This window comes from Lampetra fluviatilis, chromosome 22 (assembly GCF_964198595.1).
Source record: "Lampetra fluviatilis chromosome 22, kcLamFluv1.1, whole genome shotgun sequence".
Classification (NCBI taxonomy): Eukaryota; Metazoa; Chordata; class Hyperoartia; order Petromyzontiformes; family Petromyzontidae; genus Lampetra; species Lampetra fluviatilis.
The window spans coordinates 12,536,989-12,551,154 of NC_136296.1; the positions used below are offsets into that span (position 1 = coordinate 12,536,989).

A 14,166-nucleotide genomic window follows, 5' to 3' on the forward strand; every position below is an offset into this window, starting at 1 on the left:
TGACCGCGATGAATTATTCCGCACGACATCTCCCGCGCAAGACGCGCGGCTGCGTCATCATTGGCGGAGTCAAGGTCGGTGTAAACGTTCAAGGGCAATTCCCCAATCTAAATTCTCGAAAACAGATATTGGCATGTGTCACACACACACACAGGTGCAGGTTTACCCCATACCTGTAATCGGAGCCAACACGATTCTTAGTCTTTCAAACAATGTCGATCAAAGAGGGACGTAACGTTTCTGTTGACGCACGTTATGCAACTTCTTCGATGCGTCTCAAGGGAAGATTGTGCGTTTTATCTGTACCACCTACTGTGACGTGGATCACAAACACGGACAATGACAAAGAGGATTGAACAGAATACGACAAGTCATGAAGCACGGAGAGACGCATGCTCGGAAGCACACTGGGAGACTGAAAGATGAGCGCATGGATGGGACGGCGTCAACAAGTTTGAGACGTCATACCTACTGAAGAAAAGTATATGTACGCAACGTTCCATTCTGTATCTCTGCATGAAGATACAACTAAGGTGCAGTCCATCGGCTCTATGGGCTTTAGAAAGCAATATTCTCCAGCAGCGTCTGTTGAAGCAAGACAACTGCACCGGTTTTGATAAGTCGGGTCTTGTCAGCAGAGACACGCCTATCAAATTAAATGCTGCTGAGTCGACTCAGATTTAAAATAAACAGGGGTTGTATACAAACGCATGAGCTGCTGCGGACAATGAGGAGTAAAAGCAGAGCTAAGCACAACTCTGTCCTGTATCTCCACGTGTAAATAAACACATGTTCTTGTCCATCGCGCTGTTTTTTGGCCTTGAAACGACCCTTGTCTGACAACTGGGGGTGACTGACTTACTCCTACTGTGCAGGGCAAAGTGACTCCTGCTGCTCAAACGAACATTGAGGCGTTGATGCTCATCCCCTGTTTGCAGCCCTGAGCCAGTGGTGGAAATTCTACGTTCCTATGGCGGGGGGCGGTGCTAGTCAATCCATAGAACCACTATTGACTTCCAAACAACATGCGGTATTAATTTGTATCGACCGCGGAGGGTTGATGGGCTGCGTCAACCCCCAACCAGGATTTGAATTCGCGACCTTCCCGATTGCGAGCCGCTCGCTCTCCCTCTGACCTCGTGTAATCACCACCACCACCACCACCCTGGGCGGTGGTTCTTCACTTCAAGGCCCGCGGGTCACTGGCGGCCCCTGGTGGCCTTTAATGCGACCCCCTAAACGCACAACAAGTGAAACACCCCCATCATCCCATTGGAACCTCATTTGCCAATAAAAATATAATATTTTTTTTACCCTTCTATCTGGCAACAAAACTGACACCTTTTTTTACAAGGAGTCATGTTTACATAGACCATAATACCTGCAGTCATAATGCAAACAAAAAAACATAACTCTGATAATGTGCACTGTCCTTGAAGTTGATTGGTCCACACCCCCATCATCATCGTGCTGCTGTCAAACCTCCAATAATTTCAAATGTTGTGGCGGCCCTCACACTGGTGACGTCTTATCGGCGAAAGCGGCCCCACCTCTGAAAACGAGCTAAGACCCCTTCCCCGAGGCCGAGCGCCGCGTGCCACTCACCCCGACTTGGGCACGGCCCCGCTGGCCACGGACCGCACTTCGTGGAGCAGCAGCCGGTTCTCCTGCACCACCTCCTCGTCATCTTGCTGCTCATGATGATGCTGGTGCTCCGTGGTCATCACCTCACCACCATCGTCATCGTCGCCGCCACGGCCCCGTGCGGCCGCCGCGGCCACCAGTAGACTCCCCGACAGCGCTGCGCCTCCGGCTGCGAACAGCAGCGCGCCCGCCAGCTTGCAGCCCTCCACGAGGCGGTTGAAACGCGCCGCGCTCGGGTCGACCAGCAGCACGTCGCTCACGCTGCCCGGGCCGCCGCCTCCTCCGCCATTGCCGACCGCCTCGAGGCGAGCCGGGGCGAGGTAGGAGGCCAGCATGACCGCGGCCCCCGTCAGCATGCCGAGCAGGCCACAGGCGAACCACGCCTGCGCACACGCGGCGCAAGGGAAGTCAAGCAACGGGCGCTCGGCACAGGTCCGGGGGGAGTCAACTGCGCTCTCGGCTCGGGGGATGCGGCAATCGCTCAAAGGGAGGGGGGGGGGGTTGGGGGGGGGGGCGCCCCCCTCCCCGCCCCCCGCGCTCCCCCCCCCCGCCCCCCCCCGGCTCACCCCCCTCAATATTTTATTCACCCCAGGCTACGAGATACCGCGGCTCTGCTTGCCTAATGCCAGCGCTCACGGTCTCGAACATTTCACGCTGTGAGGGGCGCTGTAAAGGGCGTCTTCGCAAAATGCTGCCACTAAACAGCTCCGTAGTACTTCTGTGTAATATTACGTTACTGTTGTAATGAGATAAAAATAAAACGTGGAACGTAAATGAAATCATGCTCATAAAAATCTATTTGAACCTAGATTTGAAGCTTTCGTGACTGCAAGGATTCATACTCTTAGGTTTTTTCGGCAAAGTCACGTAGGTAAAAAATAATAACAAAATAAAATAATAATAAATGAAAGTAACTACATTTAGTTATTTATGTTATTATTATTATTTTTTACCTACGTGACTTTACCGAAAAAACCTAAGAGTACATTTGAACCGCCATCTAAATATGTGTTTTTTGTTCTTTTAGACCGTTGTTGAAAACAAATCTCACGGTGGTTATCAGGGGTGGTGCTGGCAAGGCCGCACGCTCGTTATGCCCCTAGCCACCTCTGAGGTCGCTACAGAGAGACTGGGGACTTGGTGGTCCTCGGAGCAGTACCCTGCTCAGCAGGCACGTGGACGTAGACACGAGATGCTGAGCTGTAACCGCGTGTGAAATGCAATTTAACATCAGCGCGTGGGTTGTTTTAGCAGCCAATGTTATTATTCGTAAATATCTGTTTGTTTTTGGTGTTAGGCCCGCGCAATGATCCCGCCCGCTCCTGCCACCCGACACAGCCAAATGACATCGTCACATGGCGTTGTGTACAGGGGCTTCACGGCGCGCCAGGGATCATTGTGTCAGCTCGCACGGTTGGAATCGAGCGGCCCACCCTGGTAATCAGTGCGGGTGTAGGAACCGGGGTGATATCACTGAGCGCATTCGACTTCACCAGCGGACGTTTGAGAGACCCGTGAAGACGTCATGGTCCGAATTTGATAAATTAAGCCGCATAATTACTCATTTGGGATGATACATTATACAATATTGTGCAGGGCAATTATCGTGCGCCTACTGTAAGGACGTGAAAGGACCCTCCTTGAAATCTCACGAGACTCCTGGGTAAACAAACGCCAATAATGACAATGTGTCTGCCGACATTTTTTGTACAGAACACAAAAACGTCACTGACTTGTTGCGGCACCCTGTGTGTGTGCCCTGCCCCTTTGGGATGTTTTGTAACGGCAAGACAGAAGAGGTTTTGTCAGCTCATTAAACATCCCGCGGTGAGGTTGAGCTGGCAGCAGACTTAAGTCGAAATGATCGCGGGTCCGTCTGCGCCACCCTAACGCGATCCGACAAACTCGGCCTGAACTGTAAAATCTGTCTGGCTCGTTTGGCAAGACATCGAGGCATGAAACCAGTGTGTTTATTTCGGATTTAGCGAGGCCGATTAATAAAATGTTTGTACATGTACTGATATTTAATTACACGACTTGATGTGATGATTTCAGTTTTTTTTATATCCATCTGTCTGCACGACTTTGGAATTATCTCCCACGTTATTATAACCTTTCTGAACTCTGAACTATTACAACTATTACAAGTTTAACAGTGCTGTTTGTTGCTGGCCGCTTCGCATTTTCGGGCCGTTGGGCCTCCTGTGCTAAGTAAAAAATATAACAATTCTCGCTCCATTCAGAAACCACAATTATGTTATCACAGAATAACAGATCCATATAATCACAGAGCCAAACTGGGACCCGTTCAGCTATTGATATTTCGAGAGCAAAAGCAAGCAATTGTATTGCATTTTTTCAAGGCCAATATGAAATAAACCCTTCAACATACAACATTCTAAAAACTATTCACGTCAGCATCCCTCAAGTGTCCCATTATTTTTTGCTGTGCAGTGGAATACGCAACTAAAAACCAATCTCTTCAACCGACTCTGCTCGGAAGAAGGGTCATTACCATTGTCCCAAATATTGGGATTTTTTGTAGCAGAGTTTCATATCTCACTGGGTCGCCGGCAGACTGAAGTAGATGACACGTGACTAGCAGACAAAGCCATAGCGAGATTTAGACTGGATGTGATGTGCTGCATATAGAAATACTTTCCGGACAGACTCAGCTGAAATTAAGCCCTGGATATTGGGCAGCGTGATTGACATATGACGTTAATTCGTGTTTGTACAGCACAGCCAATTCTTTGTTTAAAAACAAATCTATGAAATAATAATTGCGCTTTTGTGTTAATAAACGGTCGTTTACTGAGTGTCTCATTCACTTTTCTCTATCCCAATAGGTTCTGTTTATGCCATGAACATTGTTTGGAAAATCAGTCGTAGTGGTTGCTAGGCTTTCAATTGATAAACTCCGAGTGAGATGACAGAAGAGATAGAGACTCGCATGCGAGATGAGATGAATTTGGACAACACTGGAGATAGTGAAATGAGAGAAGAGGAATGGCGGCGAGACCAAAATGTGATGGTACGAGAGAGGGAGAGATATCGACAAGAGACAGAGCTGTAGAAACCTAATTATGAATCGGAGATGTAGCATGCTGATGAAGGAAGAGACAAGCTAGAGGTGGGCGAGATTGATTGCTGTTCAAGTTAATTCACTTATCATGTTCATCAGTCTGCGATGGCGCTTTGAGTGGCACAGTCGTGCCAGAAAGGCGCTACGTGTCTCAGCAAAAAGAAAAAAAAACTAAAATTTGCTTAACGTTCACAAATCGCTTTCATTATTGTGGTTGCGCATCCAGGAGCCCTTGATCTGCTTGGGGCTCCTGTGCTTTTGCCGAGTCTTGCTTGTGCACGCGGGCGCTACCGGCGAGCAGCGGCACCTTGCACGCCGTGGAGGCCCCGGCTGCCTCCTGCGCGCCTCGCCGCCCGCCCGGCCGCAGCAGCGTCTCCTCGTCCGGCTCCGAGCGGCAGCCCTGGTAGAAGTGGTCCAGGTAGGAGCGCACGCCGAACGGCGTGGCCGCCCCCCGCCGGAACCCGCAGTCCTGGCACGCCATGCCGCGGCCGCTCGCCTGCGGAGGGACGCGGGTCAAGGGGTCGCGAGGCACCGAGGGTGGACGTAGGGGTACTGGTTGACGAGCGCAGCGCGATCCCCGCAGCTGCCTCTGGGCAGGGCCGTCCATGGGGCTGGGGGGGAGTTAGGGGGAAATCCCACCGCCCCGTGACGTCGACGGGCAGGCAACCCCCCAAAACGCGGGACTCGGGGCGGTCGCCTTTGGCAGTCTGGCGTGCACGGTAGTCGCCCATCCATGTTGGTGGTGCACTAGGGGGACGTATAGACGTTGGAACATAGTACAATACAACAATGGATTCTGCTGCACTGCCCCCTGGCTGACAACCTATATCCACAGCAGCCGACAGCACCTGTTTTATGCACGTGTGGAAATCAGTAGCAGTATTTACATGTACATGTGTGTGCAAATGATATGGCCACGTGACATTTATGAAAGTGAAGTTGAACGAAACGGAGTAAAAACAGACGAGGCCGCATTAACGAGACGAGCAAACGGACTCTTGATACGCGTTGTAGCAATTTGTTGCCTTAATGAAGGGGTCGATCATGGCATGCCTTGAGCTAAGGCCACTTGTGGTAGGCCATCTGTACGGGGGGGGGGGTCGTGCCCCCTCCTGAAGAGACGTGACCTACACTGAACCTGAAGCTAAGATGTTACTTCAGCCAATGCCTGCATGGTTTTCCACCGCACCTCGCCATCGCTTCCTTCGGCCAGATTTCGCAGCAGTTGCAGTCAACGGGTCAACTCCTACCGTGGCGTCTCACTTGCAGGGCTGTACACCGAATCTGTGGTTATGAGTGTCGCCCTCCCCACCAATACTAAACGGTGCTCCCCAATTTTCCGTGCTGGAATCGACGCTTCTTGAACGAGGCAGCTTGCAGCCTGCCAGTTACAGTTGTAGGTGCCGCCTCGTGCGTGGGCCCGATGGGGGACTCCTCCGGGTCGTCACCGCTGCACGATCCCCGGCGACGCTGCGCGATTTCAAACGCCGCCACAGTCAACCACCGCTGAAGCAACTGCGGTGGCATTCCGATCGTTCAATTAGACACCGCTGCACTCATTGACCGGCCCGGGAGGTCTTCTGCCTCGCACGCCACTGCAAGGGCCACACAGGGGAGAACGTTGATCCATCCACGCGTAATGGACACGAGGGATTAAGTGTATCATCTCCCACCTCTACTCCTCGGGTACGGCCGAGTGAATCGCAACTTTAATGGTCAATGTGCAGGTTTGAAAGCCACACGACGTGCGTCAGGTGAGACTAAATGAAAACTAATTTCTCTAAAACTGATGTGTGTGATTAGTTTGTTGTCCTTCCCCCGCACCTCCGAGTAGCACGGTTGGCTCCGTACGGTGCGAAAGAAGTTCAACAAACATACAATGAATTGCTGCTGATGCTGCTCCGGCCTCTGATGAATTTGTGAAGTAGCCGGTGAATCACGATGTTCTCTCCGCTTTGGTCAGGGTCTCTGCATGTGCCGTTTCAGGTTTCCCTCGATTTTCCACTTGTGAAGCTGGTGACCGGATCCGGTGTGGTGGTGGTGGCGGTGGTGACGGTGTCGGGTCGTGCGCGTTAGATTGAGTCACGGGCATCACGTCGTTTGCTTTCTTCTTCCGGAGAATCCCGGCACAAGCTGATTCACTGGTGGGATCCGATGTCGGCCGATGGTTCGAAACGTCGCTGCTCACCCGGAGTTGTCTCGCAACGTTCATCGTCGGTGGCGATCGTGGGCTGACGGAGGCCTTCCCCGCCGATCTGCAAGGACGGACTTACAGGACGATGGCAACTCGCGATGTTTGCGTGTCGATTCGTTCCCGTCCCGCTCCACCCCCCAGCGATTTGGGGAATCGTCACGAGAAGGCGTGTCGCCCTGTTGTCTCGTGCGTTGCCGTTGCGTTTGCGTTGTTTCTCGTTTTGTCTTCCGTGTCGACTGTACGCGTGATATATTATCACCAGCAGTGAACAATCCGCTGCTGCATGAAGGCCCTCGCAGGCCGTCGTCATCTCTCACGATCCTGCGACCTAACAATCCGCCCAGCCCCTGCACAGGGCAACACCTCAGCAGTGGGCGTCCACCCGTGTGCCTCTTCCCTCCGTTGGTTGTCACTGCACTGTCAGTCTCCACCATCATCCATTCGAGCGGCGTGCCCTGCCCAAGCCGACATTTTAAAAAATATTTTGACAAATTATACGAGCGCATTATTTGCATAAATCGTTTATGATTTATCGTCGCGCGCACACACGCACACACTCACCGATGCATGTATTACGAATACCAATAATCAATTATAATCATTTTTGAATGTGTGCGTTGTTACGCCGTGCCGCATGGCGTGGCAGGGTGCGAGCTCAGTGGGCCAGCCTGGAGGTGAGGGCCCGAGATAGAAATGGGCCATTCGTGACCACGCTGTTGTCTCCGATAAACACGCTCAGGCCCCAGGTAACGGTTCGTGTCACCTGCGGATGGGCTTTGGCATAAACAAACATCACACAGCGTGGCTAATTAGAAAGATTGAGAGTGCATTGTTTGTGTGGGCAGTGCTCGTCCGTGCCTCCGGAAAAGCTGTATTTGGTAATGAATAAAGAAGCCTAGAGTCTGGAGGGCACCGCGTGACAGAGAGTGGGGGAGGTGGGGGGCAGGGAGAGGGGCCAAGGGTCAGGTCTGGGGTGGGTTTATTGCATTCACCTTCACATCACAGTCATCCCAGAAAGCCAGACACAACAGGATCGTACGCACACACTCGCACACACAGAGATGTGCTTTAATGAAGTGGGCGACACACTATCGAGATCCAACGTCTGTGTTGTAGGACAGACATACAACGATTTAGCCGTGTACTGTATTAGTAGTAGTAGCAGGCAATGTTCAGCCACTCGTACAAGCTCTCTCCATAACCCCTTCCACCGTATTTTCTACTCCGTTGGGGTGTTTTCCGCACGCTCTGACAACAGAGCAATGCAGGAATTACACAAAACGGAGTCGCGTGGTTCTCTGTGTACCGGCTAAACTCCATATCATTCATGTTTCTGGACCAGCGCAGCCCAAGAAAAAAACGTTAAACCACCCTCAGTCCACGATGTGGTCATTCACCAACAACAACAACAACAAAACTTATACAATACATTCTACTGCACAATTGAACACCAAAACGCGGCCAAGTGACGCCCCGAGAACAAATCTCGCCGCTGTAATAAACCACGTCTTCAACTCGCGCCACTGTCGGCGCGAGCGCTCCGCCGCTGTCACGGAGGGGCCCACCTCGTCACCCACACGGGCGCCGCGCAGTCCAGACCCCGCATCGTCGCCGCGTGTTGGCAGTAAGGAATCGTCACCACGGCTACGTTGGTCACGGGTCTGCGCCTCGCTGGTTTACTTGGCGCGAGGCGCGATGTCGCCGGGGACATTGGCCGAGCATGCCTGCCTGCCGCACGCTGCACTTTCCCGTGGTGTGTGTTTTAATTGGCTCGCTCGAGTGGAGAAGCACACGTTACGAAATAATTCCCGTGAAGCTAAAAAGTACACATTCGTTCGTAACGAGGCTTGCGTAACTCTCTCCCCGCTTGTAACGGAGCTAAGCGCGTTAAAGGTGCAGCCCTGCAATGATTCGCTGACACCCCTGCTGGCGAAAGGGCCTCCGCTAGAGGGCGCTTTCACGGCATTTTGTTCGAATTCTTCCACGCTGGTCAGAAGACGCCTTGGGAGAGGCGGGGGTGCCCACACATTTCGCCACCGCATGCGACTTGCCGCTCGACTAACTGCTGCACATGACTCATACTGCTGGGTGGACTGACGTGGAGAGATTTAATAAACCTGCCCCCCTTGTCTAGACTGCCGCCCCGGGAGATCAAATGTAAGCGGCGACCTCCAGATTGTAAGTGTAGTGCACTACACATTAAACCACGGCAGCTTCTTTAAATTACTTTACACTCTGTGGGTGTTTCACGGGTCCCAATGGGATCGCATTTCTAGACGCTGTTGGTAGTCTGGGGGAGCAGGGGGTGATGGTGGGTTTCGTACACAATGGTGGTGGAAGGGCTCGCAAACGTTTAGCAGCAGTTGCCCCTAAATCCGTGGAAAAGTTACGAACAGAATGAACGCCACGTCAACAACAGCCACCCCACCGGGGCGATGGTGATGATGGTGGTGGTGGTGGTGATGGTGGTGATGATGGTGGTGATGATGGTGGTAATGATGGTGGTGGTAGTGGTGGTGATGGTGGTGGTGGTGATGATGGTGGTGGTGGTGGTGATGATGATGATGGTGGTGGTGATGGTGGTGATGATGATGATGGTGGTGGTGGTGATGATGATGATGGTGGTGATGATGGTGGTGATGATGGTGGTAATGATGGTGGTGGTAGTGGTGGTGATGGTGGTGGTGGTGATGATGGTGGTGATGGTGGTGATGATGATGATGGTGGTGGTGGTGGTGGTGATGATGATGATGGTGGTGGTGATGGTGGTGGTGGTGGTGATGATGGTGGTGGTGGTGATGATGATGGTGGTGGTGATGGTGGGGAGCCGTGCGGAAGGGTCTCCTTGCCTGCTCACAGCGCTGTCCGAGGTGCTGAAACCTGTCGCACCGTCAGCACCTGTAGCAGTAGCAGCAGCCCCAGCGACAGCACGGAGTCACCTCTCAGCCCGGAGTAGCCTCTCATCTCTCTACACAACACACAGGCGCACACCTCCGGTCTGTCTCCCCGCGGGAATAAATAACTACGTCTTATCAGCCAATGTATTGACTTTACAGACCGATATTCTCTAGAAAGCACTTATTTAAGCAAGCAAAACTCTGGACCTGGTTTCAACCACTCTGCGTCTCACCAGGAGAGTCCGTCATAAATAAACAAATGCTTCTGGATTGCCAGATGTAATTGCCAAGAGCGCTGCTTTGAAGTTACGGGGCGATGCAAGCTACACCGTGGATTAACCACAAGCGAGAGAGAACATAGCAGATGTGACTGTGCGCCTACCGCCATGCAAGGCTGCGCACACACACGCACATACACTCGCACAGGCGCTCGCACTCGCTCGCGAAGGCACCGAGGCGCTTTAAATAATCCGTGTCGCCTCGCTCCTCATTGACGCCACAGTGACGTAGCGAGTACGCGAGCAGGGGGCGCTCAGAGATCCGGCAGCCCCGATGAAGTCTCGCCGAACCGACGCGCTGCATCCTAATGCAGCTAAGCACGCAACACAAAGATGATAAAGATCCCCCGTGTAGCCTTAACAGACTGTTGAGGCAAGTACTGTTAGCGAGCACCCATGAAGGCCGACGCGGCAACACGAGGGGGTGAGTGGCCAGCAATTACCACGCCCGGCCGCCTTTGTCTCCCCAGTGGCGATGTTTTTACACACCGCACCAGGTACTCATTTGAGACCGAGTCTATCTAGGGGGGACCAAGGACCGGTTCAGATAATCGGCAGCTGTTGCTGAGCACCGGCTCAGAAACGCCAAGCAGTCAGCAACGAACAGCACTTTAACGTTGCACAATATGAGAGTGAATAGGCTTCTTGAAAGGAGTAAGGTTGTACGAACCTGAGAAAAGAAACGATGATGCGAGGGAATTCCAAAGGTGAGCTGTGCGAGGGGAGAAGTAGAAATAGAAGCATTGTGACCTTCGGTGTGGTGAGGAGTGAGTGGGCGATGCGAGTGGGTGATGTGACCTGCAGTTTGGTGAGTGAGTGGCTCATGTGACCTCCAGTATGGATGTGTGGTGGGTGAGTGAATGGCTGTTGTGACCTGCAGTGTGGTGAGTGGACGGGTAAGTGAGTGGATGATGTGACTTGCAGTGTGGATGCGTTATGGGTTTCAATAAGTGTTTTCTCCAATTTCCTTCCACATTCCTCGTACCAAATATGGAAATTGCCAAGCATACCACCCCAATTGCATCAGGACCCTCCTGATAAAAAAATACATTATTGAGGTTTTCCTGGGTAAACAGTCGGCATTATTATTCTTACATGCAACGCGTGTTTGGCATAAAGCCCAATTTCATAGCAACGCGTCCATATTGTGCGAGTGACTCACAGCCCCCAGCATTGATTGACGAGCGAGGCTGGCTGTTGCTTGTGCTGCTGTCTGATTGGCGGATGTGGCCCCACGGTGACACAGAGACCCACCGCTATTACCGCGCAGAGCGAGTCCAGTGAGCAGGGTTCAATCCGCCTCCACGTGCCACCCCCGCGTGGCACGAGACGCGAACAGCGGGGGGAGGAGGAGGAGTCAGTTTAACACGGAGCAGGCTTTTATATTTTGTGGGTCTTTCGGTAAAGTCACGTAGATAGGTTCATATTAATAAAAAATTACATAAACAAACAATTAATTTGAACCTATCTACGTGACTTTACCGAAAGACCCAAAGAATATTAATTCCTGCAGTCATGAAAGCTTTAAGTCAAGACGTAACAGGCTTTCGCGAACAATATTATTCATAATAAAGGTTTTTGGGTTCGATCGCGTAAGTATAAATGCGTCGTAACTCTCCACCACCCGACATAGCTAGTAAAGTTGGTCACGTAAACAACAACGCGTTAATTAGTTACGACTTCAGCCCACCGATGTGTTGGAGAGTAAATCTACACAAGGAGTGCCTGCGATGGTGCAAGTGTTGTGTGTGCTCCAGAATCCGGGCTCGCGAGATATTTTACGGATTGTTGAAGTTCCCTTTTAACGAGGCGACTCATGCAACACGTGGTGCGATACTTGTCAATCCACTGCTGGACGAGGGCCTTTTCGCGCTGTGCGAGTCGTACGATATGATGGGGGGGGGAGTTATTCGACGATGCATACTTCACGAAGTGTTGTTATAAGCGGATGAACGCAGCGGAAATGATGATAGTGATACTGACGGACGGTGAACGTATGAATGTAGAGGAGTGATTGTGACGACCATGATATGAGATGATGATGACGGCTGATTATGACTGATGATGGATTACTGATGATTGTGTAATTGATTATATTGTATCCATTAATAAGACGTGACTGATTAACGTGTAATGATGATCATGATGGTGACGATGACGATGATGGTGGCGTATCGGCGGGAGCCTTGTTGGGACGGATCATTGTAACCTTTGAGCAGCATTACGCGCTTCAGGCGCTCGCAATTATCGTGACCGAAGATGCCTCGGAGACCATTCACGATCGATCCCAATCAATATGATTTATCAACGGTTTAGTCCTGGTAGGTCCAGAGCAAGAGAGACTGGGGGTCAAGTCACCTCTCCCGGCAAAGATCCTGCCAATCTCAGCCAGCGTTGCCACCTGTCCTGGTTTTCCCGGGACCGTAAACTTGTTGATGCAGTCGCCCTCCTCGGCAGACGCTGCGCATTGTTACTCATCTCAGCTGTTGTAATACGGGTTAAGCGAGCGCCAACGCCACTAATGCACTGTCCTAATCAACACCACATTCCGATAACGCGCAGCTCTGTCCTGTAGGGTGCCTCGGCTTAATTTGCGCGAGCGGCGAAGTTATATTTGGTTCCCGCTGGATGACGTCGCTCAGAAACGCGGTCATTAAACACGCGATGGGCAAAAATATTCAACAACGCACCGACACGTGCGAGACAGAAGCACGCGCCGAGAGGATTGGAGAGACGCCGGCTTGCTCGGAGTTACATTGAGAGACGGAGAGAGGAGCACGTGCATCGGAGAACACGCGCGCAACGTTGTACTCGAACTGTAAATGTTGTGGGTTTACTCTCCAACACACGCGTGTGCTGAACTCGTAACTAACACTGGTCAACAACAAAAAAAAATTCTGGCCTGGACTTTTGCAGCTGTTTTAGACTAATTTCAGGGTGCTGATTCCAAATCTGCTCTATCACATCTCATTTTTATGCTATCGGCATACCCCATTTTCATTGATTTTACCCGAAATTAACTCTGTCACTTATGATTGCACGTTGTTGCGAGTCAGTGACTGCTTTAGTGTTAAAATATGGTGCTGTATTTTTAGGATAGTGTGTTTATAATATCATTTTATGTAGATATCCACATTTATTTAATATTTTTCTTCTGCAGGGCGTGATCTAACATTGGCTACAACATCCGAAAGAAGGAAATGCAGTAATGACCCAGATATCTTCTGCTACATCTGTGGCAGCTTCACTTTGCAGGATCAAAGGTTTGTCACGTAAACAAAAATGACAATTATAATCGTCATTTTTGTTTACGTGACAAACCTTAACACCTCGATGATTGGAGACATGAAGCTAATTGTTCGGAAGAGTGAGTGGTGAGCTTGGACAGGAGACGCCGTTGGAAGTGATGATGGTGGTCAAGAATAGTGAGCGAGTGGCAGCAGAGGATTTAAACTCGGCAGAGAAGCGCGCACACCGAAGAGATGGAACGATGAAATCAGGCAGGGTGCTTGGTGGATCTTTGCATCGCAGCACTGAGGGATGATGGCAACAACTTCGAGCGGGGGGGGGGGGGGTTATCTAGCCGTGGATATATCGTGATGACGATGACGTACACGCAGATCGAGCCCTGTGGGTGCTTTGTGCTTTGACTTAATTGCGTCGTAAGCGGCGCTGCTATTTTAGTACTTGGCGAATGACGCGGATTCTGTGACTAAGCCTCAGGAGCGAGAGGGAGAGAAACTCGGCCGTATTAAGACTAGTTGTTGTTGTTTTACAAACTCTGCAGTGTTCTGGCCTTCAGAGTTCCAGCCTCCACTGACTGCAGCGTCACTCTGGCCCAGTCTCGTCGGGAGAGCGTGAGCAGCGCAATTGAGTGTCTTCCTCATGCCCCGAGTTGACTAAAGCAGCCCAACACTGAGTCCGCTCTCGAGCTCTTCACTCGCCCCCGACGCTCAAGCGCCTTCCCCCGCCCTCCTCCACACACAATTATCCTCGCAGCCAATCGGTCAACTTGGTAATGCCGTTTATATAATGCACTTATATATTAGGCACTTCTATATTAGACAT

The 14,166-nt window shown here is 51.4% G+C and overlaps 1 long non-coding RNA gene across 1 annotated transcript; it reads right to left on the minus strand.

The window, feature by feature from the left end:
- Positions 1–1,971: 1,971 nt before the first annotated feature.
- On the minus strand, positions 1,972–8,509 carry LOC144938639 (uncharacterized). The gene is made up of 3 exons (XR_013637866.1): positions 8,489–8,509; positions 5,037–5,225; positions 1,972–2,027 (listed from the first exon to the last, which is right to left on the minus strand). It is a non-coding gene; the product is annotated as an uncharacterized LOC144938639 (long non-coding RNA).
- Positions 8,510–14,166: the final 5,657 nt, after the last annotated feature.